This window comes from Lissotriton helveticus, chromosome 1_1 (genome assembly GCF_964261635.1).
Source record: "Lissotriton helveticus chromosome 1_1, aLisHel1.1, whole genome shotgun sequence".
Classification (NCBI taxonomy): domain Eukaryota; kingdom Metazoa; phylum Chordata; class Amphibia; order Caudata; family Salamandridae; genus Lissotriton; species Lissotriton helveticus.
In genome coordinates this window covers 1,404,999,218-1,405,024,718 of record NC_136057.1, presented here as the reverse complement: position 1 = coordinate 1,405,024,718, position 25,501 = coordinate 1,404,999,218, and the positions used below count along the sequence as shown (strand labels likewise).

The 25,501-nt window shown below is 47.7% G+C and overlaps 1 protein-coding gene across 50 annotated transcripts in view; it reads left to right on the top strand.

The window, feature by feature from the left end:
• NFIX (nuclear factor I X) overlaps positions 1–25,501 on the top strand; it is a 5,476,577-nt gene that overhangs the window by 2,204,127 nt on the left and 3,246,949 nt on the right. The window lies entirely within an intron of this gene.

Here is a 25,501-nt window from a genome sequence, read left to right as displayed (position 1 = left end):
AGCCTGGATGTAGCTAAGCCCTTAGTCCAGCGTCCGGGGCTCGAAAATCCTGCTCGGGCTCTCAGAGAGGGCAGTCGGTTCTCTGCTGTGTCCACCCCGTCGTGTAGCAACCCCCGCTCCAGGAAACTCCCAGTCTGTACCGCCGCTCCGGGTGTGATGCCACCAATCAATCACAGTAACTGGCTGTGGAGAAGCCAGCCATCCTCCTAGGGGGAGCACAAAAGCACCGCTCCACCCCTCCCGTGCGCGGGTTCCAGTCAATGGCCTCACTTGGCTCCTCACACCCCTGCCAGAAACTCCACGTCTGTCCACGCTGTCTCCCTTGGCCACAGGCTAGACTCAGGACGTGAGCCCCACACCACTAACGCCTGCACCTCACCACAGGAGCCAGTAGCTATGCGCCGGCAGGCCCGTCCCCACCTGGCCCCTCAGTCACCACCAAGCTCTCTCCGCCTCTGCAGTGGTGGCAGGCCCGCCGGTTCCTCCGCTCTCCTCCTCAGGTCGGCCGGGTCCGCTTCCCGCAATCCGCTGGACCACCCACCAGGGCAGCAGCAGCAATCTCCTCAGTCAGGCAGCAGCCCAGCACGTCCCAGACACTCCGTCTTCCAACAGGCACCACTGCTCTCAAAAAGCCTAGCGCTCGGCTGCCATCTTAGTGTGGACTGGGGCTCAGCACTTCAGCAGCTCGGATTCCGATCCCGGGCAACGGCGACCCCCGTGAGGCCACCAAGACTCACCGGGCCGCGTCCAGTCACCGTGACGCCTTTCACTCCACACTGCGCTCCGCTCCCCGCCGACACCGCTGCTCCTCAGAGGCGAATGGGGACCGCCATCTTGTCCCGGCCGCTGGGACCCACCTCCGGCATGCAGACTCCACAGGATCTCCTCCTCGAGGCTCAACAGGGCCGTCTGGAGCGACCGCGGCGCCTTCCGCCACCACTTGCCGACAAACGCCGTAACTGCCAGGAGCGCCGGACAGCCTCAACGCGGCCACCTCGGGGCTCGGGCGCAAAAGCCAGATGTCCGCCCGTCCGTCCGCCGTTCTGTGATCAGGTAAGGATCCCAGAGTGTCCCCGTGGGATTATTTGCTGAGGGGGGACACTCTAGGCAAAGCTATGCATGGAAGGCCTCGGTCACGGGCAGGAACGGCGAGCAGGAACGTCCTACTTGTCCGCCATCTTGGACACGCCCCCCTCTGGATATAATTTTAAAAAATAAACACACACACACTTTCTTTTGCAGCACTTTTCCTCCATTGAAAACATTGTTTTTTCTTGCTATTGTTTCTGACCTAGACTGTGTAAGTAACAAACCCACTATGATTCAAACATGTAAAGAAAAAAGATACAAATTTGCTGTGTGTATCATTTGTAAAAAAAAACCATTAAAAAAACAAGTATAAAGTGTTAAGCAGCACTGTCCCACATATTAAAAAGGGATCATCACTGTGGGAAATATGGTCTTAGCAGCCTGGCTTCACCCAACCAGTTGTGAAGAAGAAAACACAAACACTTAGTAATATTTGCTCCTTATTTTAGAGTACTGAGAAGAGAATGATTTCCCGTTTGGTAGCATTCTACATGTCTGTTTCCTGGTCACTGTTCTTATCTAACCATATGAAGCCAACTATGGGGCAGATTACGATGTCGTTCCGAAAGACTCCCAATGGGATTCGGAACCTATGTTTCCGACCGAATCGTACACATTTCCAACCGACCGATTACAATGCATGGAAACCATTCGGCTGTACGATTCGGTTCCAAAAGGCATTCGGGCAGTCTGAGTCTTTTGGAGACAAATTGTACAGCTCTATGGACACGGTTTCCAAGCGAGCGATTATGATGACCGTTTTAGACAGCCTTTGGATTCGGTCTGCACGACACAAAACTGCTGTCAGAATCTGACTTTGGAGGCCCACAGCAGACCCCCTTCACCCGTAGGCCTCCTGTTGGGGCCCGTGGGAGGACCCAAGGGAACCCTCTTTCCAACCATGCATAGTGTGGCAGGCACCATGAGGTGCCCGCCACAGGGTGCAAAGCTTTCCCTAACCACCCCTTTTGTCAATGGGAGCCTGTGTTCTTGTTCATAACACAGGCTCCTATTGAAGTCAATGCGAATCTGACTGAACGATGTACAGAAGCATCATAATCGGTCGGTTGGACTCGTAGAACCCGATTCGGTCGAAAATAATTCCGAAACTGATTAGGTCAGAAGAGTTTCTGAACGACATCGTAATCTGCCCCTATGTCTGTAGATTTGTATCACCTGTTGCTTGGCAGATTGCCTAACCTACATTCGAGCTATAGAGAAAAAGAGTGCTGCCACCCAGCAATCGAATTGCACAACAATAACATAAAGCAAAAAGGGCAATGAGGCAAGCAAATCATTGTTACAGAAGACTGGGGGAGATGCGGCGCATCATAATAGGATCTCAAACAGAAATACGCACAAGAGAAACATATGGCAATTCAAAAAACAACAAGAATCTCAATGGTTATCGTAAGCAAACTGGATTTTGGCATTTTATCAGCACACTTGAGGGGTATTGCACGACAGGAGCAACGGAGTTCCAAACCACATATGGATCAAGCACATGAAAACATTGTATGCAAGGCGTGCAGTGGAAGCTCAGGAGCTATCACCCAACAGAATCTTACTGGAAACAAAACCAGAGTATGGGGGACAGTTAGCGATGACGTATACAAACCTACGGATGTGCACAATCGTGTGATAACAATACTAAAGAATATTTGAGGAAATGGAGACCCTGGCCCGAATGGTCTACCAGGCCAACTATTTAAAGAGGATTATGAGTTTTGGGCAACTTTATTCACCCCGTTATTTCAGTTTTGCATTACTAACGCCACAATCCCGGAAGACTGCATAGTATCTCTACTACAACCGGTCCATAAAAAGGTGATGTAGGAGAGTAGGGTCTGCTTCCTATGGTTACCCCCACTTTTGCTGTGATTCTCTGGTTTTTCGACTTTAGTGTGGCTGTGGACCTGCTAATCAGGCCCAAAGCCCAGCTGTTCACTCTCTAAATTGATACCATGTACTTTAGGTACATACCAGATTGGTTACTGGGTTATCCTTGTGAGCCCCTGTATAATGTTTATTGAAAGTTAAACGGACAGTTTTACATTGCTTCCTATATTAGAAGTGCACTGATAAATGCATTGTGAGTTATTGAGTTTTTTACACGTAGATAGTATTACTCAGCCGGAATGAGGAGGGAGGGGTAGTCACATAGCACCAATGAGGAAACAGGAGGTCACATGAGCACGAGATAAAAGTGCAAAAAATAAAACCACCAGCGAGACATTTTCACGCGAGATGAGAGAACAGAGTGACTTTTACTGGAGCAGGTATGAGAGCGAGGGTTGGTTTAAGGGATGTTTTCTGTAAAAATGGGGTATTCAAGAAAGGTCTCTTCAAATAAGTGTTTGCACAGATCACGCAGATATTTAGTATACAGGGGTAAGTGCAAGACGCACACCGAATTAACGTTTGAACTTAACTAGAGGTTTTTGACTGCATGACTGGGGAGACGAGGCATCCAGGGGTGAAAGGTGGAGAAGGTTAATTGGATTAGAACCTCGAGGCACGAAGGTAGAGAAGGAGCTCTGTTGCGGGTCACGTAAAAGGGTTTTGTGAACTGCAGGTTTTCAGTAAGGGTGTTAGAATGTGAGGTTAGCAATGAGGTCGATTCATTAGCTCGAAATTAAATTTGCACAGCATCATGGGGGTGTAATACATGAATTAGGAACTAATATTTATTGAATACAGTTGGTTGTTTGTGAGCATAAATGTAATATCACAATATGAATAATGGATTCAGTGTACACAGTATTTGAGTAAATGTTACATTTTATTTAATGAGGACGAAAATAATGTACAGTCATGTAATATTTCATATTTTTATTGTTACTTTATAGTGTCCCCTGATGAAAGGGATATAAATAAACACTGCTTGGAACGAACATTGGCATCTGTCGTGTATTAACAAGAGGCTCGGATGGGCACAGTTTCTACATGAGAAACATGGGAAATACGTCAAACGAACCCCGTATGTGGAACTTTGTTTAAGCAAATGAATAGATACGAGTAAAAATTGAGCAACTTAGAAAAATGGACTAAAATGATGGATGATCAGTTGAATTGAACAGCCATGTTGGCGCTACACTGCTGTGCACTGGTTTGGGGCTAATCTGACGCCTCATCTCTGTATAAAGTTACACATTCAAGTGCCACCGGGGCAAGGCAATTTACCAGGTTGCACGCATTCTCACACAGATGATGGACAAGCATAGAAAAAACATAAAAAGAAGGAGTGCATCCCGACTTTTCATATTGTTAGCCCCTGTATAGTGTACCATAGGTACCCAGGGCATAGGTGCACCCTAGGCCTACCAGGGGCTGCAGCATGTATTGTGCCACCCCTGGTTTGCCTTCCAAACTGACACCACAGGTCTCTTCACACAGCCTGGGTAAGGTGGTGTAATCACCCCTTACTTAGATATAGTATACCTATATCTATATATACCTATAAACACATATACACCTATAAGTCACTCCTATGGCAGGCCTTGACAATCCTGGAGGCAGAGTGCTTGGTTTTATGTGAGAGGATGCCCTAGCATGAGCTGAGCCCCTCTGCAGCTTTCGGAACCATCTTCTTATAGCTGTTCTATGATATAGCCATGCCATATATTCTTTTTTTTTTTTAACTTTTTTATTGTTTTATCACAAAGTAACACATAGAACAGGTATGTCATCATCAGGCAGCAACCCCGTGCCCCCAACCCCACATCCCCTCCACTTTCGTCAAAATGCAAAGTCCCATCATCATAGTCCAAATATTCATCCATAACAGTTCTCCCTGTAATTCCCACCCACCTTCATGATTTCGCATAACTTCCCCCCCCCCTGCTGGCTAACTCGCGTTTGCTGTGGTCTCTTCAAAGACCCCCGTCCAGACCATGATAACGTCTCCATTTACTCCATACTTTACGAAATTTTCTCGGGCAACCTCTCGCTTTATATGTGACCCTTTCCGCCGCCATGTAGGTGTCCAGTCCCCTCCTCCATTCCCCAAGCTGAGGCGTGTCAGGTGCTCCCCATTTCCTGGCTATGTCTCTCTTAGCCACTACTAAGGCCAGCACCAGAAAGATTAGCAGTGGGCGGGCCAGATCTATGTCATTGGTCATTCCCAACAGGACAAGCTTAGGATCAAGTGGTATGTCTATCTCCAATATTTTACTCAATTCCGTGATGATCGCACTCCAATAAGCCCATATGTTTGGGCATGACCATATTATGTGTAGAAAAGTCCCGCTCTCATGTCCGCAGCGTAGGCCGCTGGGGTCTGAAACCCTCCCCATTTTACAGAGCCTTACTCTGTGATAATATACTCTGTGTAGGATCTTAAACTGGATTAGGCGTAAGCGTGACTTGATTGTTACTTCTCTAGGGTGCATCAGTACCTCCCCCCAATCTACCTCATCCATCTCCCCCACTTCTTGCTCCCACTTGTTTCGAAGGCCCGCTAGTGTATTCGGTCTATTATTCATAATAGTTTTGTAGGTCAGGGAGACCGCTTTTCCGGGGATCTTTTCCTGGAGTAGTCGGCCCTCTAGTGGCGCGTATTCGGGGAGCGGCTCCCGCAGTGCCTCCTCCGCCTGGTAAGCATGTCTCAGTTGTATGTATTTAAAGAACTGAGAGCGGTGTAGCCCAAATTCAGTCTGTAGGGAGGTAAAGGGTTTTAATGCTCCGTTTTTAATGACATCCCCTAGGGTAGGGATGCCGATGTCGTCCCATCCCCGGAACCCTCTCAATTTGCCAAGTTCTTTGAGCCAGGAGCACTCGCATAGTGGTGTTTGCTTCGTAGCTCTGCGAACCCACCCGGTGACAGTCGTGGCTCTGTTCCATGCCCCCAGTGTAATTTTTGTGGCTGGCAACAATCTGGCCTGACCGTTCCCACCATATATGTAGTGTAGGCTTGAGTGTGTACGCATTTGGTACCTTTCCAGGGCATACGTGGGGTGAGTGGCAGGCGCGTGAAGCCAATCATTAATGGGGGCCAGGTGCTCCGCCCAATAGTAGGTCTCTCGGTCAGGGAGTGAGATCCCCCCCGTCATATTGGTGTCTCTGTAGAGTTGCCAGTGCAACTCTAGGGTGCTTCCCCAACCATAGGAATGACCGGAGCTCCGCGTGTATGTCCCGAAAAGTCTTGGGTGGTACTGGGAAATATTCGTTTTGAAAGGCATAGAGGAATTTTGGGAGTGAGATCATTTTGAACATCGCTGCCCTACCAAGTATTGTCAGGGAGAGTGACTGCCTACTAGCGTCGGATTTGAAGCCACGTACAACACGGGCAATATTATGATCATATGAGGCGTCTCTGTCAGTTGTGACAAATATCCCCAGGTATTGAAAGCCTTCTTCGGTCGTCTGTAGATTATGCGGCAATTGAGGCCAGTGCTTATGCCCTTGTGGGTCATAGAGCATCGATTTGTGCTAGTTGATCTGGTATCCTGACCTCGCGCCATACCTTGCCAGTTCATCGAACAACGCTGGTATTGTGTTTTCGAGTTGCGTGACATAGAGGAGGACGTCATCGTGTATAGGGACAATTTTTCATCCTGCGTGTCCGCTTGACCTATGCGGAACCCCGTGATCCTCTCGTTTTGTCTGACCGTGCAGGCCATCACCTCAATCGTCAGGGCGAATAGCAGGGGTGACAGGGGGCATCCCTGTTGGGTTCCCCGCTGTATAGGAAAAGTTCTCGACATCGCCCCGTTGACCCTCACACGGGCACCAGGGCCTGCATAGAGTAGACTCATTTTTCGTCTGTTTTTGGGTCCAAAGCCCATTTGCTCTAGCACTCCAATGAACAGCGTCGAACGCCTTTTCTGCGTCCAGGGACATGAACCAATGCGGCTCTATTCTGCCTTCTATCACATGCAGCCAATTATGTGTCCTCCTTGAATTATATCTGGTAGCCCTTTCGGGAATAAACCCTGTCTGATTCATATGTATCAAGCCTGGGATGACCCTTCTCATGCATACTGCCAATATGGTGGCATAGATTTTGGCCTCCACATTCAGTAGGGAAATGGGGCGGTAGGAAGTACAGTCCTCCGTCGGTTTCCCCGGCTTGTGAATCGGGACAATCGTGGCCTGTCTGATATCCGGAGGGAACTGTCCCTCTTCTTCAGCATCCCGGAACAAGCCCAGTAAATGTCGAGTCAGGAGGTCAGCCATTTTCTTAAAGAGCTCTGCAGGAAAGCCATTGGGGCCCGCGGCCTTCCCTGCACGAAGTTTGGTCAAAGCAACCCGAACTTCCTCTTCCGTGACGTCAGACTCCGTATCTGCGCGATCGGTCTCCTCGAGCGCTGGGAGGTTAATGGATGCCATATATTGCATTGCCTCTGTTTTGGAGCCTAAATCACGGGCCTTGTATAGTTTTTCATAACAGTCGGCAAACGCGTCAGCTATCCTATCATCAGTGCAGACCCAAGCGTCAGGGCCCACCCTTATTTTATCGACCATGCGATCGTCTCTCTCTTTCCTACTGAGCCAGGCCAGTAGTCTCCCTGATTTATCGCCCACATCATATATGCGGTGTAGGGTAGCTAGCGCTTGCGTCTTGGCCTCCCCCATCACCAGCTGTCTATATTGGGCCTGGGTATCCGCAAGGCGTCGCTGTGTCCCTACATCTTTCGTGAGTAAATGTTCCTGCTCCAGTTGTAATATTTGTGTTTCTAGGGTCTGTATCTCTGCCTGGCTCTTCCTTCTAGCCTCTGCTAGTCTACAGGGGGCCCTATCACGAAGCACCACTTTGAGTGCTTCCCATAAGACTACCTGCGAGTCTACAGATCCCACATTTTCCGCCAAAAACACCTTTACGTCGGCTCTGAGACCCTTCATAATGTCTGGGTTTTGTAAATCCCATGCCGAGAGTCGAAGGATCGCGGGGCCACCCCTCCTCCGTCTACCAATCTGGATCGCCAGGGGTGAGTGATCAGATATCCCTCGAGCATAGTATTCCGCCGAATCCGACACTTGCAGTGCCTGTCGCGCCATGAAGATATAGTCCAGGCGGGAATAGACTTTGTGCGCTCCGGAGAAGAAGTAGAACGCCTGTGTGTCCGGGTTTAGCCAGCGCCACACATCCAAAAGGCCCAGTGTCTCCATGGATTTAGCTAGTGGGGTCATAGTTTGGGGTCTATCTCGTTCCCCTGTCCGGTCTGCAGTAGGACTCATTACATCATTAAAGTCCCCCCCAAGGATTTGGATCGTGTCCGATGTATTGAGAATGATGTCTGATACCCCTTTCATAGTGTCTGCCTGACGTTTAGGTGGAACATAGGCCGATATGAGTATGTATTCCCTTCTTCTCCATGTCCCACGCACACCCACATAGGTGCCCTGTCTGTCGGTCCAGACTTGTGTCACTTTCATTGGTGGATGCTTTTTAATCAGTATTGCAGCCCCTCTGGAACCCGAGGAAAACCCCGCCTGTGCCAAAACTTTGTACTGTCCTCTTGCCAGGAAGGCGCACTTAGTGCCCTGCAGGTGTGTTTCCTGAAGGAGTACCACATCCGCCCCAGACCTTCTGATGTAGTTATTTACCAAGCCTCGTTTTATCTTGCAGCCCAGGCCGTTTACATTCCAGGTCATCACCTTAATGCCCCCCCGTGGTCAGCTTCTCTCTCATGATCCCCCATAGCCATATTGGTGGTGAGTAAATGGAAGACCTTGGATCTTCTGTAAAGGTGTTCGGTGCGGGACAGAAGTTAGCGTCCGACTTGGTGTGCTATATAGCGTTTGGTAGCCACTGACTGTTTGTGATGGAATGTGTTGCCTCACACGTGTATCTGCCCGACAGATGAGTGTGCCACTCATGTTGAGTGTCTCTCTCCCCCCTCCCCCCAACTTCCCCCAACTCCCTCGCCCTCCCCCTTGTGCTGTCCCCAACCTGCTGATTCAACACAACTGAACTCCCCCTCATTCCCCCCACCCCACCTCCCTCCCCTTTCAGTCCCATCCCTCTGCAAGGCAGAACTGTCAGTAGGAGAGGGTCTGTCGCCCTCCCAAAGGTCCCACTCCCTTTCAACCTACTCTATCCAACTCAATGTAGAACATGTAGTACATTCCCAATTAAACAGCCTCAAAAATCAAAGCTAAAGAATGGGTACAGAAAAGAGTCTGCAACTAATAAAAACCAATAGGTATAAGGAGGGTGTAGTAACTTGCGTGTCCCCTTAGCGACGAGCTGCCATCTCAGCTGCCCGAGCTTCCCCTGTTCAAGAATGTGAGTCCTGCGTGTCCGGACGGGGTTCAGTCGTATGCCCCGAAGCGTCCCGCTCTAAGTCCCGGATCGCCTTTTCCAGTGGATGGACGGAGCGCGCTCCTCCCTCTTCTTCTCCCGATGAGTGGGCTTCCGAGTCGTCTCTCTCTTCTCCCTCCGAGCGGGCGGTTCTGTCCAGGCAACTGAATCTAGATCCCGTTGTGCCTCTCCTTCCGGGTGAAGCCGATTGTCCTTTCCGTCTGCTCACCTGGGTGCGTCCCGGGTAGGGCGTAGTCGGCGTCTGTCTCCTACTTCTTTGTGCCCTTTGTCGCTGGGCCTTCGGCCGCTCCCATTGTGGTCTGTGAGGAGTCGGCCTGTCCGACCCGCCCCCTCGATTGTTCTCCTGTCTGTGAAATATGGGTCGTTCCTCCAGCCATTGCCAGGCATCTTCCGGATGGTTAAAGAAGTGTGCTTTGATCACCTTCAGCTTTGCCGGGAAAAGCAGCGTATATGTAATGTTCTTGTCTCTCAGCTTTGCTTTGACTGCGTCAAAGGAACGGCGTTGTTTTTGCACGTCCTGGCTGTAGTCAGGGAAGATCATAATATTCATGTTTTACACGCGGATTTTCCCCAGCTTTCTGGATTCTCGCAATATCAGGTCCCGGTCCGCGAAGTTGAGGAAGCGTGCAAGACAGGCCGGGGTCTCGCCCCCTCTGCTGGCCTTGCCAATAGGGCCCTAAGGGCCCTTTCGATGATGAAGCAGGTCGAGAGCTGCGCCGCCGGGAAGGTTGTCGTCAACCAAGAGTGGAGAAAGGCCACCATGTCCGTCCCTTCAATTCCCTCTCTAAAGCCAACAAAGCGCAGGTTGTTGCGTCGCGCCCTGTTTTCTGCATCGTCAACCTTCCACAGCAGCTGACGATGTGAGGCCTGGAGCTCCGCCATATCCTTCCTCAGCGTGGAGATCGAGTCTTCCGCCTCGCCTATTCGTGTCCCCGCCGTTGTCACCCTGTCCGTCAACTTCCGGAAATCTTGTCTCAGAAGCGTCACCTCCGACCCAACTTCGCCAATTTTAACCTCTAAGGCTGCCCGGGATTCCTGAATGTCGGTCCTGGACACTTGGATGGCAGCCATCAACAAGTCAGTGTCCGTGCGCACGCCGGTTGTCGTGGGTGCGGCCTCAGTGGTCGGCCGTGGCGCAGCGAAGCTATCCATGGGGCCCTGCTTGGCAGTTTTGGTGAGCGTATCTTTCTTCCCCATGGTTGGCGATGCCAAGCAGCGACTCCCGCGTGGAACTGACACCTCCCGCTTCCTGCGCTGTAAGTCTGCAGTCTTGTATCTCGTGCCCTTAGTCTCGCTCTGCGCCTCGCCCTGCGGCCCGGTCCCAGCTCGTATTCCAAGGCTCGTCTCGCAGTCCGCCCTGGCCCCGCCGTCTTCCGCAGAGTCTGATCAGTACGGCGTATATCCTCTCCTCGGAACACTCAGATGGAGCGCCGTGCGGATGTGTAGTTTCCTGCTAGAACGTGTCTCTTCTCCACCCCGTCCAGCCTCTCCTTATTGGTCCTGTAGTAGAAAATGGTGGATGTGGCTTAAGAGCCTGCGCCGGTAGAGCGCTTCTCAGGTGCCGCCATTTTCGAGTTCTCGCAGTCCAGGCCTTCACCTCCGGCCCTCAGAGAGCGGCCCACATTCAGACTCGAGTCCCAGGCCTCAGGCAACAGCGAGGCCCAGGCCCTCACACCCTGCTCCGCAGCTTCGGGAAGTCGCCCCCCCCTCACCTCCAGGCTCCTGCTCCGATTTCCGAAGGGGGAGGGGGGGGAAGCCAACACAGCAGCGCAGAGGCCGGGCAACAGCCCAGCGCAAGTCGCCAAGATCCGCAGTCTCCTCTAGGTCCTCCTGTGAGGCCTCCCAGGCACCGAGCGGGCGTTTGCAGGTCAGGCGCCCGTGGCGTGTAGTCTCGCACACTCCTCCCGCCTCCCGGCTGCCGGTGATACCTCAGTGTCCGGGGAGTGCTGCACCGAGCGTCGCGGGTGAGGTCCTCTCTTCCCAGCGGGTTCTTTCTTTGCTCGTCCTACTTCCGCAGTGCGGCCGGGTCCACTCCGGCGTCCACGCCGCCCACCTTAGAGTTAGTCTAACCCCTAAACTTACTATAAGTATAGAACCCCAGTCCCTAGGACTTTAGATTACCCTGGACGAAACTCTGCAACATATATCCTGGACCTTCGACATTCCATATCGACTGGAAGATGGAAGAAATTTCCCTTGTGGTCAAGGAGTGACCACCCCGTTCAAACAGGCACCAACAGCATCTTTGCCGGTCTGCATTTTCGAGGCTCCTGCTGGATCCCGAAGAATTTGCGACACGGGACATGGGCTTCCAGACTTCTCTGACCCCGACCTTCGCTCACAGCAAAACTGAGACCCGTGGCGGACACGAGAGACGTGGGACCAGAACTCCTGGACATCCTGCATTTTGCTACCTGCATCGACTTCCCGAGGTATCCCGAAGTTGTGCATTGGGGTGCTTGAAGCCCCAGACCCAAGCACCTTTTGCACTGAAGCTCAACGCGTCTTGCGGTTCCTAGTCTGTTGGCTAGTGAGCCCCCAAGAAGACAATCCTTTCTTTTAACTTGCTTTCCTGGTTGCTCCAGGCTTGCTCCAACTTCCCTGCAAAGGAGAAGTTCCACACACCTTGCTGGTCTGCACCGAAGCCAATCTCAACATCCTGCGTGGGTTGCGTTTGGCAGTCCAATCCAAATACCGACACCGCAGTCAACTAGATCCTTTGTGGGACAGCTTGAATCCAGCACCTGGTCGTCATCGACGCCTCCTGGTCCTCGTGGCTGAAGAGACAAACGTCACCTTTTCACCTGAAATCACCCGACATCTGGTGGCATGTTTCTATTGCCGCCCTGGTCATTGGCAAGTGGCCCAGACTCTGTCTCCTCTGATTTTAGGTTCTTCAGATCTTCGATCCACCCTTGGATCCACCCGGACACTTTTCCTCTGGTCGCCTGCAGCACTTCTTTGCAGATCTCCATTGAAATCGACGATGAAACCCGACACCAAAAGAGACCTATGCACCCGGCTTCCGTGGGTGAGTAACACGAGTACTCTTGTAGTCTCGAGGGTATTGGCCCTCCTAGTGCCGAAGCCTAAAAGGGTTCCATCGTAGTTCATTTAGAAGTGTCCTTAAATTGTAAAATTGTAACTTGTTTGTTTCCCATAGAAAGCCAATGGTTACTCGTGGCTGTGTTTAGACACTGCACGCGTCTCCCGTGTGCCTCCTACATCCTAACCTTTGGTTGTTCTGAGTAGCCCCAGCGATTCCAGAGGCCCCAGGCCTGCTTTCTATTTCTCACGTGGTTCATATACCACTATTTTAGTATATAGTTTGTGATGCCCCTAGGGCAAAACGTATACTGTGCAACTTATCATATGCTAATTAAGTTCCTTGTATTGTACTTTTACCTCTGACCTCAAAGAGTCCAGAAGGGTTGTGTTTAGAATAAATACATATATATTTGATATATACCTTGTGTGGTGTGCTTTCATTTTGTACTCGAGGGATTATAATTGGTAAAACAACTAGCTTAATTCGCTCTCTGGAGTCTTAGCCTGAAGGCTGTTCGCCATTGCTACCCCTAGGATAGCTTTCTATAAGGTTGACTTTACAACCACCATCAATAAGGGTCGATTAGACTGGTGCAAGGTGCCCACTAGAACTAGTGGACATCATATGCCAGGCTAACTTCTCACAGGTGCTACTTCGGATCCCACTGACTATAGGATGATTGCACTGCTGGATATTGAGACAAAGGCATACGCAAGTTTCCTACTACAAGAATTACAACATTGGGTCAGTGATGAAGGTATACTCCCGGTGTACCAATCAGGCTCCAGGGCTGGAGCCTCAACACTGGATAATGCTATAGCCCTGGCTCATTTAGTCAGCCGGGCCACTCTTACAAGACAACGCCCTCTTTTTGCTTGTATTGTGGATTATACTGCAGCGTTTGACTGTGTCAACAAAAATCTACTATGGTCATAATTACAAAACTGGAGAATCCTATGTATACTACTGAACGCAATCACTGCTCTCTATACAAAAACATGCTTACGAGTCAAACTCATGCAGAGTACTGCGACAAAAAAGGTGTATACGAATCAAGGGCTTAAACAAAGTGGTGTATTGGTACCTCTTATTTTTAACTTATATACTACAGACCTGGGTAACTCCTTATCATCTGCTAATTTGTTTATCCCAAAAATCGGGCAGACTAGATTGTTTTTAATGCAGTACGCAGGCGACATGGTCCTCATGGACCACACACTCGATGGGGCTGCAGAAAGCACTTGATGCGGTAAGCAAATACAATATTGCTAATGAATTAATGGCCAATGCCAATAAAACAAAGTTTGTGATTTTTGGAACCTTTGCTAACAAATTTAAGCAACACGGGAAAATGGGCAATCTGAAAATCAGTACCACCTCCAAGTACAATTACTTGGAATTGTGGTTTACAAGTAATGGTACGCCCAACTAACACATCACCTCCATAGAAGCCTAGGCCAAGGCTCTGACTTACGTCATGTGCAAACTGAACGCTAAAATGTACAGCCCATCTACTGTAGCAATGCGAAAAGTAATAAAGGCCAAGTAACTCTCCTCAATTGCATATGGACAGTTGGGGCCAGATGTATTAAAGGGTTTTAGCCATTCTATGTCTATGGGAAAATGTGTTCATACATATGGCCCATAGTCTTTCCAGATGCATTGGCAAATAGGATGGTGACTGCCCTTTGCCGTACATTCAAAAGGATTTTTCAAATCCCCCCCCCATACCCGGAACGCCTTGGTAAGATTAGAGTGCAGCTTAAATAAATAATCGTATGAAAACTGGTGCTTCCATCATTCGATATTATCGCGGAATCTGTGCTGCTCCACCAAACACAATGAAAGATATTTTGAAGTAATCCTTCACAGAAGGTCAAAAACCCTGGTCACACTAACTGTCAACCGCCTGCAGTAAGTTAAATCTTGACATGGCAAATTGGAGTACCTTCATCTATCAACCAGGAATATTAAAAACAGTATTGAGGAAAAAATTAGAATTTTATTCAAGCAAGAAGACATGCGCCTAATCTGAAAGTAATATCCAGGTTATAATTAGGGCTCCCGGTTTTCCGTTTTTACGAATTTTTACATATAAATACAGACGGAAAACTATATTTCCTTTGTCTGTATTTATATTTAGAAACAGCAAAATACTAGCAAATTTTACTGCGCTGCCGTTGGTATTTTGCTGCAGAATCTCATGACTTCAGTGGCCCTGATTTAGACCTGGTGTAAGTCTGCTCCATCGACAATACCTGCCGCTGCCTGCTACTTGGACCCCGCTCTGAGCAGCTGGTCTGTGGAGAAGTCTCTGCGTGACGTAAATTCAGTGTAATTCACTGACTCATATAAACAGGTGGCGGTGATAGTCTAAGCGGTGTCTAGACCCGTTGTACGCAGCTACTACGTGGAGTTAGACCCAGTGTAAGGTGTATTACATGGTTACAATGGCTGCAAGAGCGTTTATGGTAATTGTGGTGTGCTGGGCCTTAGGCCCACATGCTGTGTAAATGACAACACAAACGCAGTGTACTTAGGTACTGTAACTGGCCCCGGGCACGTGCGCCTGGCCTCTTTTATTAACAGGGTCACCTGACTGGTGACGCCTGTGGTGGGTGGGTGTAGAGTGCCTTACATCACAGGCTAAACACTAGAATGTATCCAGCCGGATACTACAGTAATAATACTCCGGCACGCACTGTCTTTACATGGTGAGGGTGTACATGGGGTATACACCCTGGTTTTATTTTCTTCTAAACACTGGGAGGAATGAGGGTTTCACGTTGTTTATAGACTCGGTGTGAGCTGCTTGTACCTAGTGGAGAGGAGGTCTATATGCTGTTTCAACCCTAGTGTGAAACTGTGAATGCGGAGTTGCTTCCCTCTGTCAGTGCGCGTTCTTTGGTCCAAACAATTCTGCTGTCCCGTGTAAAAGGCAGCTCTTTACGGTTTGGTGTTTAAGACACTGAGCACAGGAGGGTTCTGTAGACACTGCCTGCAGTCTGGTAAGGGGTGAAAAAATGAACAGAGCCTCGTTAACAAGTGAATGGTCTTTTTAAAGACCTGTGAAGTACTCGTGTGCGTCTGGCTGCTCAAAAACTGTCTGTGTATGTGCCTGGGGAGCTGTCTCAGCCCGAGCTGACACGCAGGACGGGTGGGGGGAGGGTGGCAGTGCCCTCACATAACAACCGAGCGCATGTGTGCATTGTCAATTGTCGCAGGGGTCTGAAAACCTCACTAGCTGCTGGTACTTCCATTAGGATTTGGCATCTCCAGAGCAGGCCAGTCAATAGACATGCAGTAGACATGCTGTGGTGGTTGGATGAGGCTCGAGGATTGTATTGACTGAGAAGGCTGATGTCAGGCTACTCTCAGCATGAAGATACAAGCGAAGAGGTGAGAACGACCAAGCCCTTCGGGAGAGATTATTTGCCCTGCCCTAGTAACTTTGTCCACTGTAATGAAGGTAGCTGGCTCCTTCACTAGTACTGTGAGGGCTCAGTGCCGCATAGCTCTTTCGATACATTGTACAAAGCGACTTCCTTAATACGATGTCAGTGATGGACAGTTATCTTAGTACATTGCTGAGTGCTGGGTAGCTTGCTCACTACATTCAGTGCTGAGCAGTGTCCTCAGTACCTTGTCAGAGCTGGGCAGTGTTGTCAGAACCTTATCAAAGCTGGGCAGCTCTTCAAGTACATTGCTCAGAGCTGGTCAGCGTTCTCAGTACCCTATAGTGGATTGGTGTGGCTCACTGGTTAGAGGCGGCAGACCCGGAAGCAGAAGTCAGCCCGGGACCAGGGTTCGATTCCCGACGCGGCAGGGTCATGGACCAGGGTCAGCGGACTCAATAATTCTCGCCTCAGTGCCTACTCTAACCAGGGGTCGCACTCGGCAATTCTGGGCATTAGCTTGCCTAATCTCCACAACGGCCCCATCAACGCCGGGGATGCCTGGCTCCACCTTGGGGATTACCAGCAGGGACCATCCTACAGGGAAAGCCAGGACGGGTTCCCCAGCGGTATACAGCACCAGGACGCCGGCTGGCATCAGTGCGCTTTACAAGTATACACATTACATTACATTCTGTTGGGACTCTGGGTGTAGGTGGATACCCATCCCACTAAAGCTCTGCGCGATCCTTCGTCGTTCTCTTGATGTAAGAATTTTCCAACACAGAATTAGTAGCTATTTCTTCCTCTCTTACAACAAGTACATTCATAGAGGTGCGTGGGTCCCGCTCTGCAGCAGCATCGACCTGCTGGTTCCGAGTAAGGCGCGTTGGCGGGTCTGTGTCTGGGTTCTGGTGCTTTATTGGCAGTAGTGAGACAGAGCAGGCGGGGTGCACCGACAGCTGAATGGGGTACGAGTGCTAGACTAGCAGAGGCACTGAAGGGCAGGGCTTTTACTTGGTCCCAGAACTGGTGTTTCAGGGGTGGGGAAGGCCAGCAATCCAGTGTGTTTGCAGACACTGTGTGGTGCATGAAATGGAATAGCAAGGGCTGTTGCACTGGGGTAAAGGCTGTTGCAGCGCGGGTAAGGGTTGTTGAAGCCCGGGGTAAGGGTCACATTATATAGGCCCAGAGTTTTTTGTTAGAAGCCCCCGGGTTACCAAACACCAAAGGCTCTATAGTTATGCTCCCCCCTCACGCTTCTCTCTCCACCCTACACTTCCTGCCCTTTTTTTCACCAATTTTTTATTTGTTTTCTAGTACAATATAGCCTATATTGTACTAGAAAACGAATAAAATTGTCAATTTAAATAAATGTGGAAAAATACTAGGTGTAGCGTCGTCTTTTGTTTGTGGCAAAAATAAATGTGGATAAATAGAGAAAAAATGCAATAAAAATAAAAAGACGGAAATGGCAAAAAAATTAATACCATAAAACTGGGAGGCCTAGTTATAATTAACTCCTACAGGGATAAATTATGCCAACCTTATTTAAATAGTGCACTGAATAAATCAATTTTAAAACATATTTTATTAATTAGGCTCATGGCGCTCCCAATAAATAACATAAATGCCCATTGGAAACATCTTGAGACAGTTACCTCTTGCAGACTGTGCAACCTATATGAGGAATCCTTGGCCCCCTTTGTCTGTATTTGCTCAGATCTGAGGAATGCACACCGCACTTTATTAAAACCACGTTTTTTAAAGTATGACATTCACACGTGCACAGAAGCAATGGGCTCCATTTTAACCTAGAAATTCCAATGGAACTGGCAAGGCTAGCCAAATTTGCACGACAACTCCAAAGGTCATTAACTGAAAGACAAGCCCATACTGATGAACACTGATGTAATTTATCTGTAATTTTAGGATAGTATATAAACCCATCGTTTTGACGGTTCGATTCTCGAAATATTTTAATTGTATTAGTATGACATGAATCAAATGAATTGAAATGTTGACATTTTTAGTAATAATATATAACGCGTTAATATGATAAATTATGTAGCTTTGTAACAATTTTTAATAATTGAAATAAATACATTCATTCACATATAAAGCCACGTGTAACTTTCTGGTTTAAAGACGTTTTGCTTGCAGTAAATGCAAACACATTATTGTGGTAGCAAGTAAAGCACTCCATAACATTAGAACATTTGAAAGAAATATATTACAACAGAACTTAAATTGAAAAAAAAGATAGGATTATTGGGTGTCTCAAAAGGTTAGAGGCATGCTAGAACTTCGGAATAGTCATTGCTTGATTGCCAGGATATAGCCACCATGATGGCCACATCTCGTTTGTGATGTTTCCTAGATGTTGGTGCTTGGAGTCACATGATCTTCTTAATGCACAAACCCCTCACAGACACAGAGATATGGGGTTGGATCTCAGTTAGATCTTTACTCTGAAACTTCGAACATAAATCTCCTTGGTGATATTTTGACCAAATGCATTTTGCTTTGTGCAAAAGTCGTGGCGAGGGTTTTTTAGACATAGGTTTTGAGGAGGGGGTGAAAGTGTTGCTTTCCCTAAGGCAGGAAACATAATTTGCCACAGCTTCCTTTGACGTGTCAGTGTGGCAGAGACGCTAGGTATGAAGGGATCTACAAAGAATACACACCCTCTACAAGCACAGACACAGCCAAAAGTCACTTCATCTATCTTAAAATTATGTTATTCCACTGGGGGTTGAGAACAGTGGCATACGGACACTCTCCTGCAAAAATGAGACGCATGCTTCCAAAGAGAGCGTATTTGTGGGCCGAACAAGGCTTGTATAATTGAACACGCTTTCATAACCGAAGATTCCAGACTGTGGTACCTAAACCTTAATTGTACCTAAACCTTAATTTTAAAATCTAACTCTACGCTCTGGTCCACACACCTCAAAAGAAAGTGTGATCTTTACAGATTAAAATGCATTTCACAGCATTTGTAAAATCGGTGTGCACAAGGCAATGTGAAAATCTGCCAGTCAGATGTGCATAATTAACCATTTCGTTAACCATGACTTCTAACCCTCAAATCCCGCCCCATGCTACGTCATCGTTTACCTGGTGCCACGCGCGCTCCGGTGCTGGAAAGGCCGCGAGAACTCGCTGGGCGCGTAGTGCGCATGTATTATTAAATCTAAGTGCTCTGGTTCCTCGTGAGTCCCCTGAGGCGTGAAACGAGCGGGACAGAGGGAGAAAACATGGAATCTCCACATAGCAGCTGGTTGAGCTCATGTCATGCAGAGGAGCATCGAGAGCGCGAGGGGAACCACCGGCAGTAATAACGCGCCAGACTGCACTAGCTTCGTTGGATTTCATCCACAGAGGTTCAGGTCTTTAGTATATTTACACTGTATCTGCACCAAAATTTTACCGGTTCCTGATAATCTTGATAACTGTAGAACCCCATTTCTCGAACTTTGCAGCCAGGGCTGGCCTTTGCAATTTATTGTCTGCGTGTTAGAAAAATTGTAGAGGCAAGGGGGGACACATGTTAGAAGAGTCAGGAGAAGAAAAACGCACAAGCTTTAAGAAACAGTGGTAAACACAAACTTTAGAACTACGTCAGAGTTGCGCAGACAGCTTCCGTGTCCCTCCGAAGGTCGTACTCGTAACCCTGGACATTGGTCCAGCTCGCCAATGCTAAAGGTCAGCCATGGTGACATAAATTCTTCCTAAATTTGGTGATGCCGATGTATTTCAACAGTTAAAAAAGGGTTTATAATCTGCATGCAGCATCATTGCTGCTCAGTATAGTTTCCTTTGGGATGTCTCAGTTATTTCTAGTCTCTAGGATTTTTCCCATTAACATTTTGCTAGTATTTACATTTGTCCTTGGTACCATCGTAGCTAGGTTCCCAAAAGATACTTCGGACAGAGGGCAACACTTACTACCATACTGCTAGAACTAACAATGTACAAAGGGGGCCCACAATATTCCTGAAATTATCAGCATTGTGGCAGGATGAATACTATGCTGGGGATGGCCATCATTGTGCAGTGATTGACTATGACAAAACTTACCACTATACTGCAAGGACTGCCATTGTGCTATGGTGGATACCACTGTACCATGGCTGCCCACAGTATTCCCAAAAAGAACACCTTTCTAACTCATTGTTAATAGGACACAATGACTGACTCGGAAATAACTACTGTTTATTTTACTGAATATTTAACACAGGTTCTGGGAATACATAGTTGCATTGCAGAGTATTATTGCTGTACTCCTGCCGTGGGCAGTGGGCATAATGCCATGAATTGTCACATTTGCCAATATAAATACCACTGTTGGTGTTTTTTCATTAAAAGGGCTGATCGATGGTTCAGGGTTATGTGTGAGTATTTAATGACGAGAGCCCTACACACACATTTCTGTAAACCAAGCGAAATCTCACATAGGAAAATAAGCATGTGGCAAGATTTAAGATACAATCCTTGAAGGTTTATTAAAATCAAGAAGTCAATACAGAAGGCAAAACACTTTGGTTAGTTCATATCAAAATGCAAACATGTAAAATATAATTAACAGTGGAAACTAAGCCCATATCTAGTCAATAGCCAGCACCAAATATGGTCTAGCACAAGGGAAATGAGAGGCAAGTCATAAAGACTGCTCCAAAATCGATAGCTGGCACCAAATGTGGTCTAACAAAAGGAAAATGAAAGTCCGGTCATAAAGACTGCTCCGAAAGGAGGATAGAACCTATCAAATATTTTAAGTACAGAGTAATTAACAGATAAGCATTAAGTCCTTCTCTAAGAGGGATCGGGAATGAGTCCTGGCTTGTCCCCAAAATGGTGACCCTTTATACAGTTTTAGACTGAGAAACTGCACTCACCGTGGTCTGACAGAGAAAGTAACATTGGATCATCCAATAAATAAACAAAAAACACATTATGTGTTATTTTTTTAATTTGTCCTAAATCCAATGAATACGCTGGACTATACCTTACACAGAAAACAATACTACATTGAGAACCTTATCTCGGTATGGCCGAAGGAAGTGGTTTTCAATTTGTATACAGTTGTGAAATCTGTCCTGTCTAGAAACATCAGGAACACAAAACATTACATTTTTATAAATATTAAAAAGGAAACTGGACCATAGAACCAACAGAATTCCGTACTATTAAATAAACAGTGGGAGTTGCAATTGAGCTCCGCTGGGCACAGTCATGGAGGGGGATGATGAGTTGGTGCCAGGCTCTGCTAACTCCAGGCATTAAAATGTGCAAACTAAAAACATTAGTAAGCCTAAGGCCTCACTCGTGCCAAGCTGAACATTTTCACCATATTGAACACAGCAAAACACTGCATTTTTTAATCTCTACCATTAGTTGATATGCAGAACTACTAACTGATATTTGTGCTCTCACCACCATTGTACGAGTCCCAACATTATAACAGGGCTGTAGGGGAGGCAATCCGCATCAGGGGCGAATCCACAGTTGGTACATAAGAGCTTTGCCCAACTCGAATGCCTCTGAGATGAAAAATAAAATGGTGATTCATTACCATTTTATTTTTCATCCCCTGTCCCGAACAGAGCGTCAGGACGGGGCCTGGACCGCAGCTGAGTGACAGGAGCAGGAAGGAGGGTGGGCTGTGTATGCGCACGATGACCAGCCACACATGCACACTTTAAACATCTCTAACCCATCTGTTTTAAGACAGCTGGGTTACAGCAAATGCATGCCTCGATAGTGCTGTGGAGCAGCGAGTGAGGCAGCTCCCTCCTATCCGGGTGCTTATCTCGTGCTGGTGAGAGCAGCGCCATGATTGGTCAAAAGAGTTTCCTGGAGGCTGGACTGCAGTAGTGTAGAGGACATCCAGAGCGAGGAAGTCCTGTTGAGTTAGGTAAGTGTTTCTTTAAATTAAATCTATGTGCTCACTCCAGCCCCCGTGCCTCTACATGCCAGCCTCTACTGATTGGCATAATTCCATTGATGCCAACGACTTGCAAGAATTACAACTACTACACGAGGGACCATCATTTTGCCAAGGTGGGCAGTGGCTATCATCTCATGGATGCCCAGAAGCTGACAAGAAGTACCACCACTATGTGAGGGCATGCATGTTACCAGAGGTGGGCTATGGGCATAATCACATAGATGCTGAAAAATTGCAATGAATTTCCACCACTTTATGACGGCCAGCATTTTGCTAGGGTGGGAAATGGGAATCTTCCCACAGATGCCCAAAAGTGTCCACGATTTACTGCCATTCTTTGAGGGCCAGAATTTGCCAAGGATAACAACCATCATACGTTCTGCCAGTTGATGAATTTGCACCTCATATGGGAGCTTCACCTCTGGCAAAGGGACTCGTTTCATTGTCTTTTCCAAGTTACTAGAAAAGTCAGCAGTGGGACCCATTTTGTAAAACTTTTGTTATGCAGGTATGTTTCCTACACCTGCATAGCTACAACTTAGTTAATTTTCCATTGCAATCTTTTAGGAATTGGGTTTCTGTTTGGCCAAGGTATGCATCCTGTTCAAGCAGGAAGCACAATCCTAGTCAGGGTTAGTCAGATACACACTATAAATTAACAATCACCTGCTGGTATCTTGGTACTGAGCATACAGGCTTACCTTAAGACCCAATATTTAAAGTATTTCTGCAACACTTCAAACAGTAACACAGTGAAAACACCGCAAAAGTCTTTATACCAGGTTTGAAAAATAAAGGATATTTTTGTAAATAACACCAAAACAACAAAAATCCAGAGTCGAGATATGAAGTTTTAAAGAATAAATGTCAAAATAGCACTTAAAAGCAATAAGCATTTAAATGATTTATCTGTTCGTGCTATACTGGGGCAAAGTCAGAAGTTTAGGCCAACCACAATGGTGTGCGGGCCGGATGCATGGATTGACTTGGGCCTGCAGAACCAAAATACCTTGATCAGGGATGCATTGTTGTTTTTTTTTAAATAAATTTTCTTTATTGAGATTTCTAAGAACAGTTACACAACTGGTGGATAGAAATTTACAGTTTTCCAGAGTAACGATATACAGTTATGACAGTGGAGAAAACATCTAAATCCCAACAAATAAACTGAGAGCAAAGGAGCAATTCCCCCCACCCCAAAAAAATAAAATTAATTGTTATAATCACAATATGATGCATCAAGGATATCAATACCTGTAGTGAGACTAGGTTCGTCTTACATTGGTCAAAGGTATGATCAAGCCCTCAATCTATATCCCATGCTAAACTCCTAATGTGGTCTTTCACACATCAGTTATCATACACACCCTTCAAGTTTCATCTATGGTGTGTGTGAGTAGATAATCCTTCAGTGGTTGCCAAATGTCGCGGGGGCTTGAAGTGGGTGGTAATAATGTGGAGTATACATCACTCATGGTGTCACAGTGAATCCGGTCACGGAGCCAGGCTCTCACCATTGGGGTTTGAGCTCTGCCCCAATTTAGGGAGATTTGCCGTTATGCAAGAAGCAAGGCGATAGTGGTGAACTTTCTGATTGTCTTCTTGAGCGGCTGAACATACCCCAACAGTGCAGTCAATGATGTAGGTTGTAATGTGTGTTCTACCATCAAAGATAGGCGCTGGAAGACTTCTTCCCAGTACGCCCGCACTGGCACGCAGTTACAAGCTAAGTGTGAAAAGTCGGCCTCTAGGGCACCAGATCTGGCACAGGCGTGTGGTACCCCAGGAGCCATTCTCAATAGTAATTTCGGGGTTATGTACACTCTGTGCAGATATTTAAAATGTAATAATTTGTGTCGATAATTATTCGAGATATTTTGTGTTTGTGCACAACAATATTCCAATGCACTGTCAGATATTGGTGTTCCTAGGACCAGTTCCCAGGCCCTCCTTGCTTTGGTCCCAGCTACCGGGCGAAGGGACAATGATAGATGGTACAGGCGTGAGACCAAGTGGGTGCTGTCCGTTGAGTTCATAAGGAGCGGGAGAGGGGGAAAATCCTTCGGCTCCACCGATGCCGTTGGTATAGCCTTAATCAGAGATCCTCAGACCCTTTGAAGAAGAAATGTATCCATGTGTGGAGCCTCTCTATGAGAAGTGAGTTCAGGTACCGTACACGTACGTGAGTCTCTAAACAGGTCTCCAATCTTCCAGAGTCCAAGTAGAGACTCTTCTTCCTAAGTCAGAGTAACTGGGGCTACACCCCTTTGATAACCCCATCTCAACCCTGTGGTAATATAGCACGAGCAGACAGGCTTATCTCGGAGGTATTGCATGAAGCATTTATGACCATACACAGTAACACAGTGAAGAACACTACAAAGGGACACCACACAAGTAGTTATAAAAAATAAGTATCTTTATATAGACTTATCACAAGACCCAAAACGACAAAAGCCACAATACTGTAAAATGGAAATACTCTTAGAATGCTGCAAAAATAGTAGAAAGCGTGCAAAACGAGTTCAGTTCAAAGCAGTGGCCTCTGCGACCCTTTTACTCACAAAGTACCTGGATTAGCAGTGCAAATAAGCAAAATGTCGCAATGAAACTGTAGCGTCGATTCTTTCCACGCGAGGCCGGTGATGCGTCGATTCCTTGCCGCGAGGGAGGAGATGATGTGCCGATCTGCTGATGCAAGGGAAGGCGATGCAATTTCTACACACGAGGCCGTTGATGCGATGAATGCTTCCAGTGAGGGAGGAGATGCAACGGTCTGCCGATGCGTGCTGCAAGCAGGTTGCGATGCGAAGGAATGGCGCTCCGCTCGTGAGCGACGGTCCTGGTGCGATGCAATGGAAATGGCTGCCGCGATGCGTTCGCGCTGCGATGTCGTGATGCGCCGATCGCTGGGATGCGACGCTCTTGATGCGATGCGATGATCTTCCAGTTGCGAGCACGCAGCAGTGATTCTCGACGGCGCTCTCAGATGCAGCAGCCCGCAAACGTGCGGTGCGATGATTTCAGGTTGTGAGCACTCAGCGGCAGCAGCGCGATTCCCCAAAATGGCGCTTTGGTCTGCAGCAGCTCGCAAAGATGCGTTAGCGGTAATTTCAGCCCGCGTTCGCTGCAGTAGAACCAGAGGCCCTGCAATTCTCAACAGGAGCCTCACCTGCAAATAGAAGTCCTCGCTGGGAGGATTCAGAAGGCATATGGAAATACCAATTCATAGGAAGCATTCGCGCTGTAGTACTGGATGGCAGCGGCACAGCACCCAGAACATCTAATACCAGCAAAAACAGAGGAGACAACAGCGAAAAATGGAAGGGAGACCCACGCCAATGGTGCCAGGTCTTAAAGTACGTTTGGTAAGGGCTTCAGTGGTAGGAGGTAGCCACGGGTTATCTGCTAAAGGCATATTTGTTTAGTATAAAGATTCTTTCTGTAAATATCGCCGCAATTTGGTCCATGCCCAGCATGTTGTGGGCAGCGTCTGGATCTCAGTAGGACATCGTGACAGGCCATGTGGTAATACAACGGGGAGCTAGTTAGGATATATTTGTGCACGGTCGGGCTTAAGATATTGAAGTCTGGCATCGGGATGGTACCAGTGATATGTGAAGTGGACCTGAGCAACAAGGTAATAAAGATAAAAATCAGGGACAACAAACCCCCCAGGTTTGTAAGACACAATTAAGGTGGACCAGTTTATGGGAGGCTGCCTACCTGCCCAAACAAGCCGAATAAAT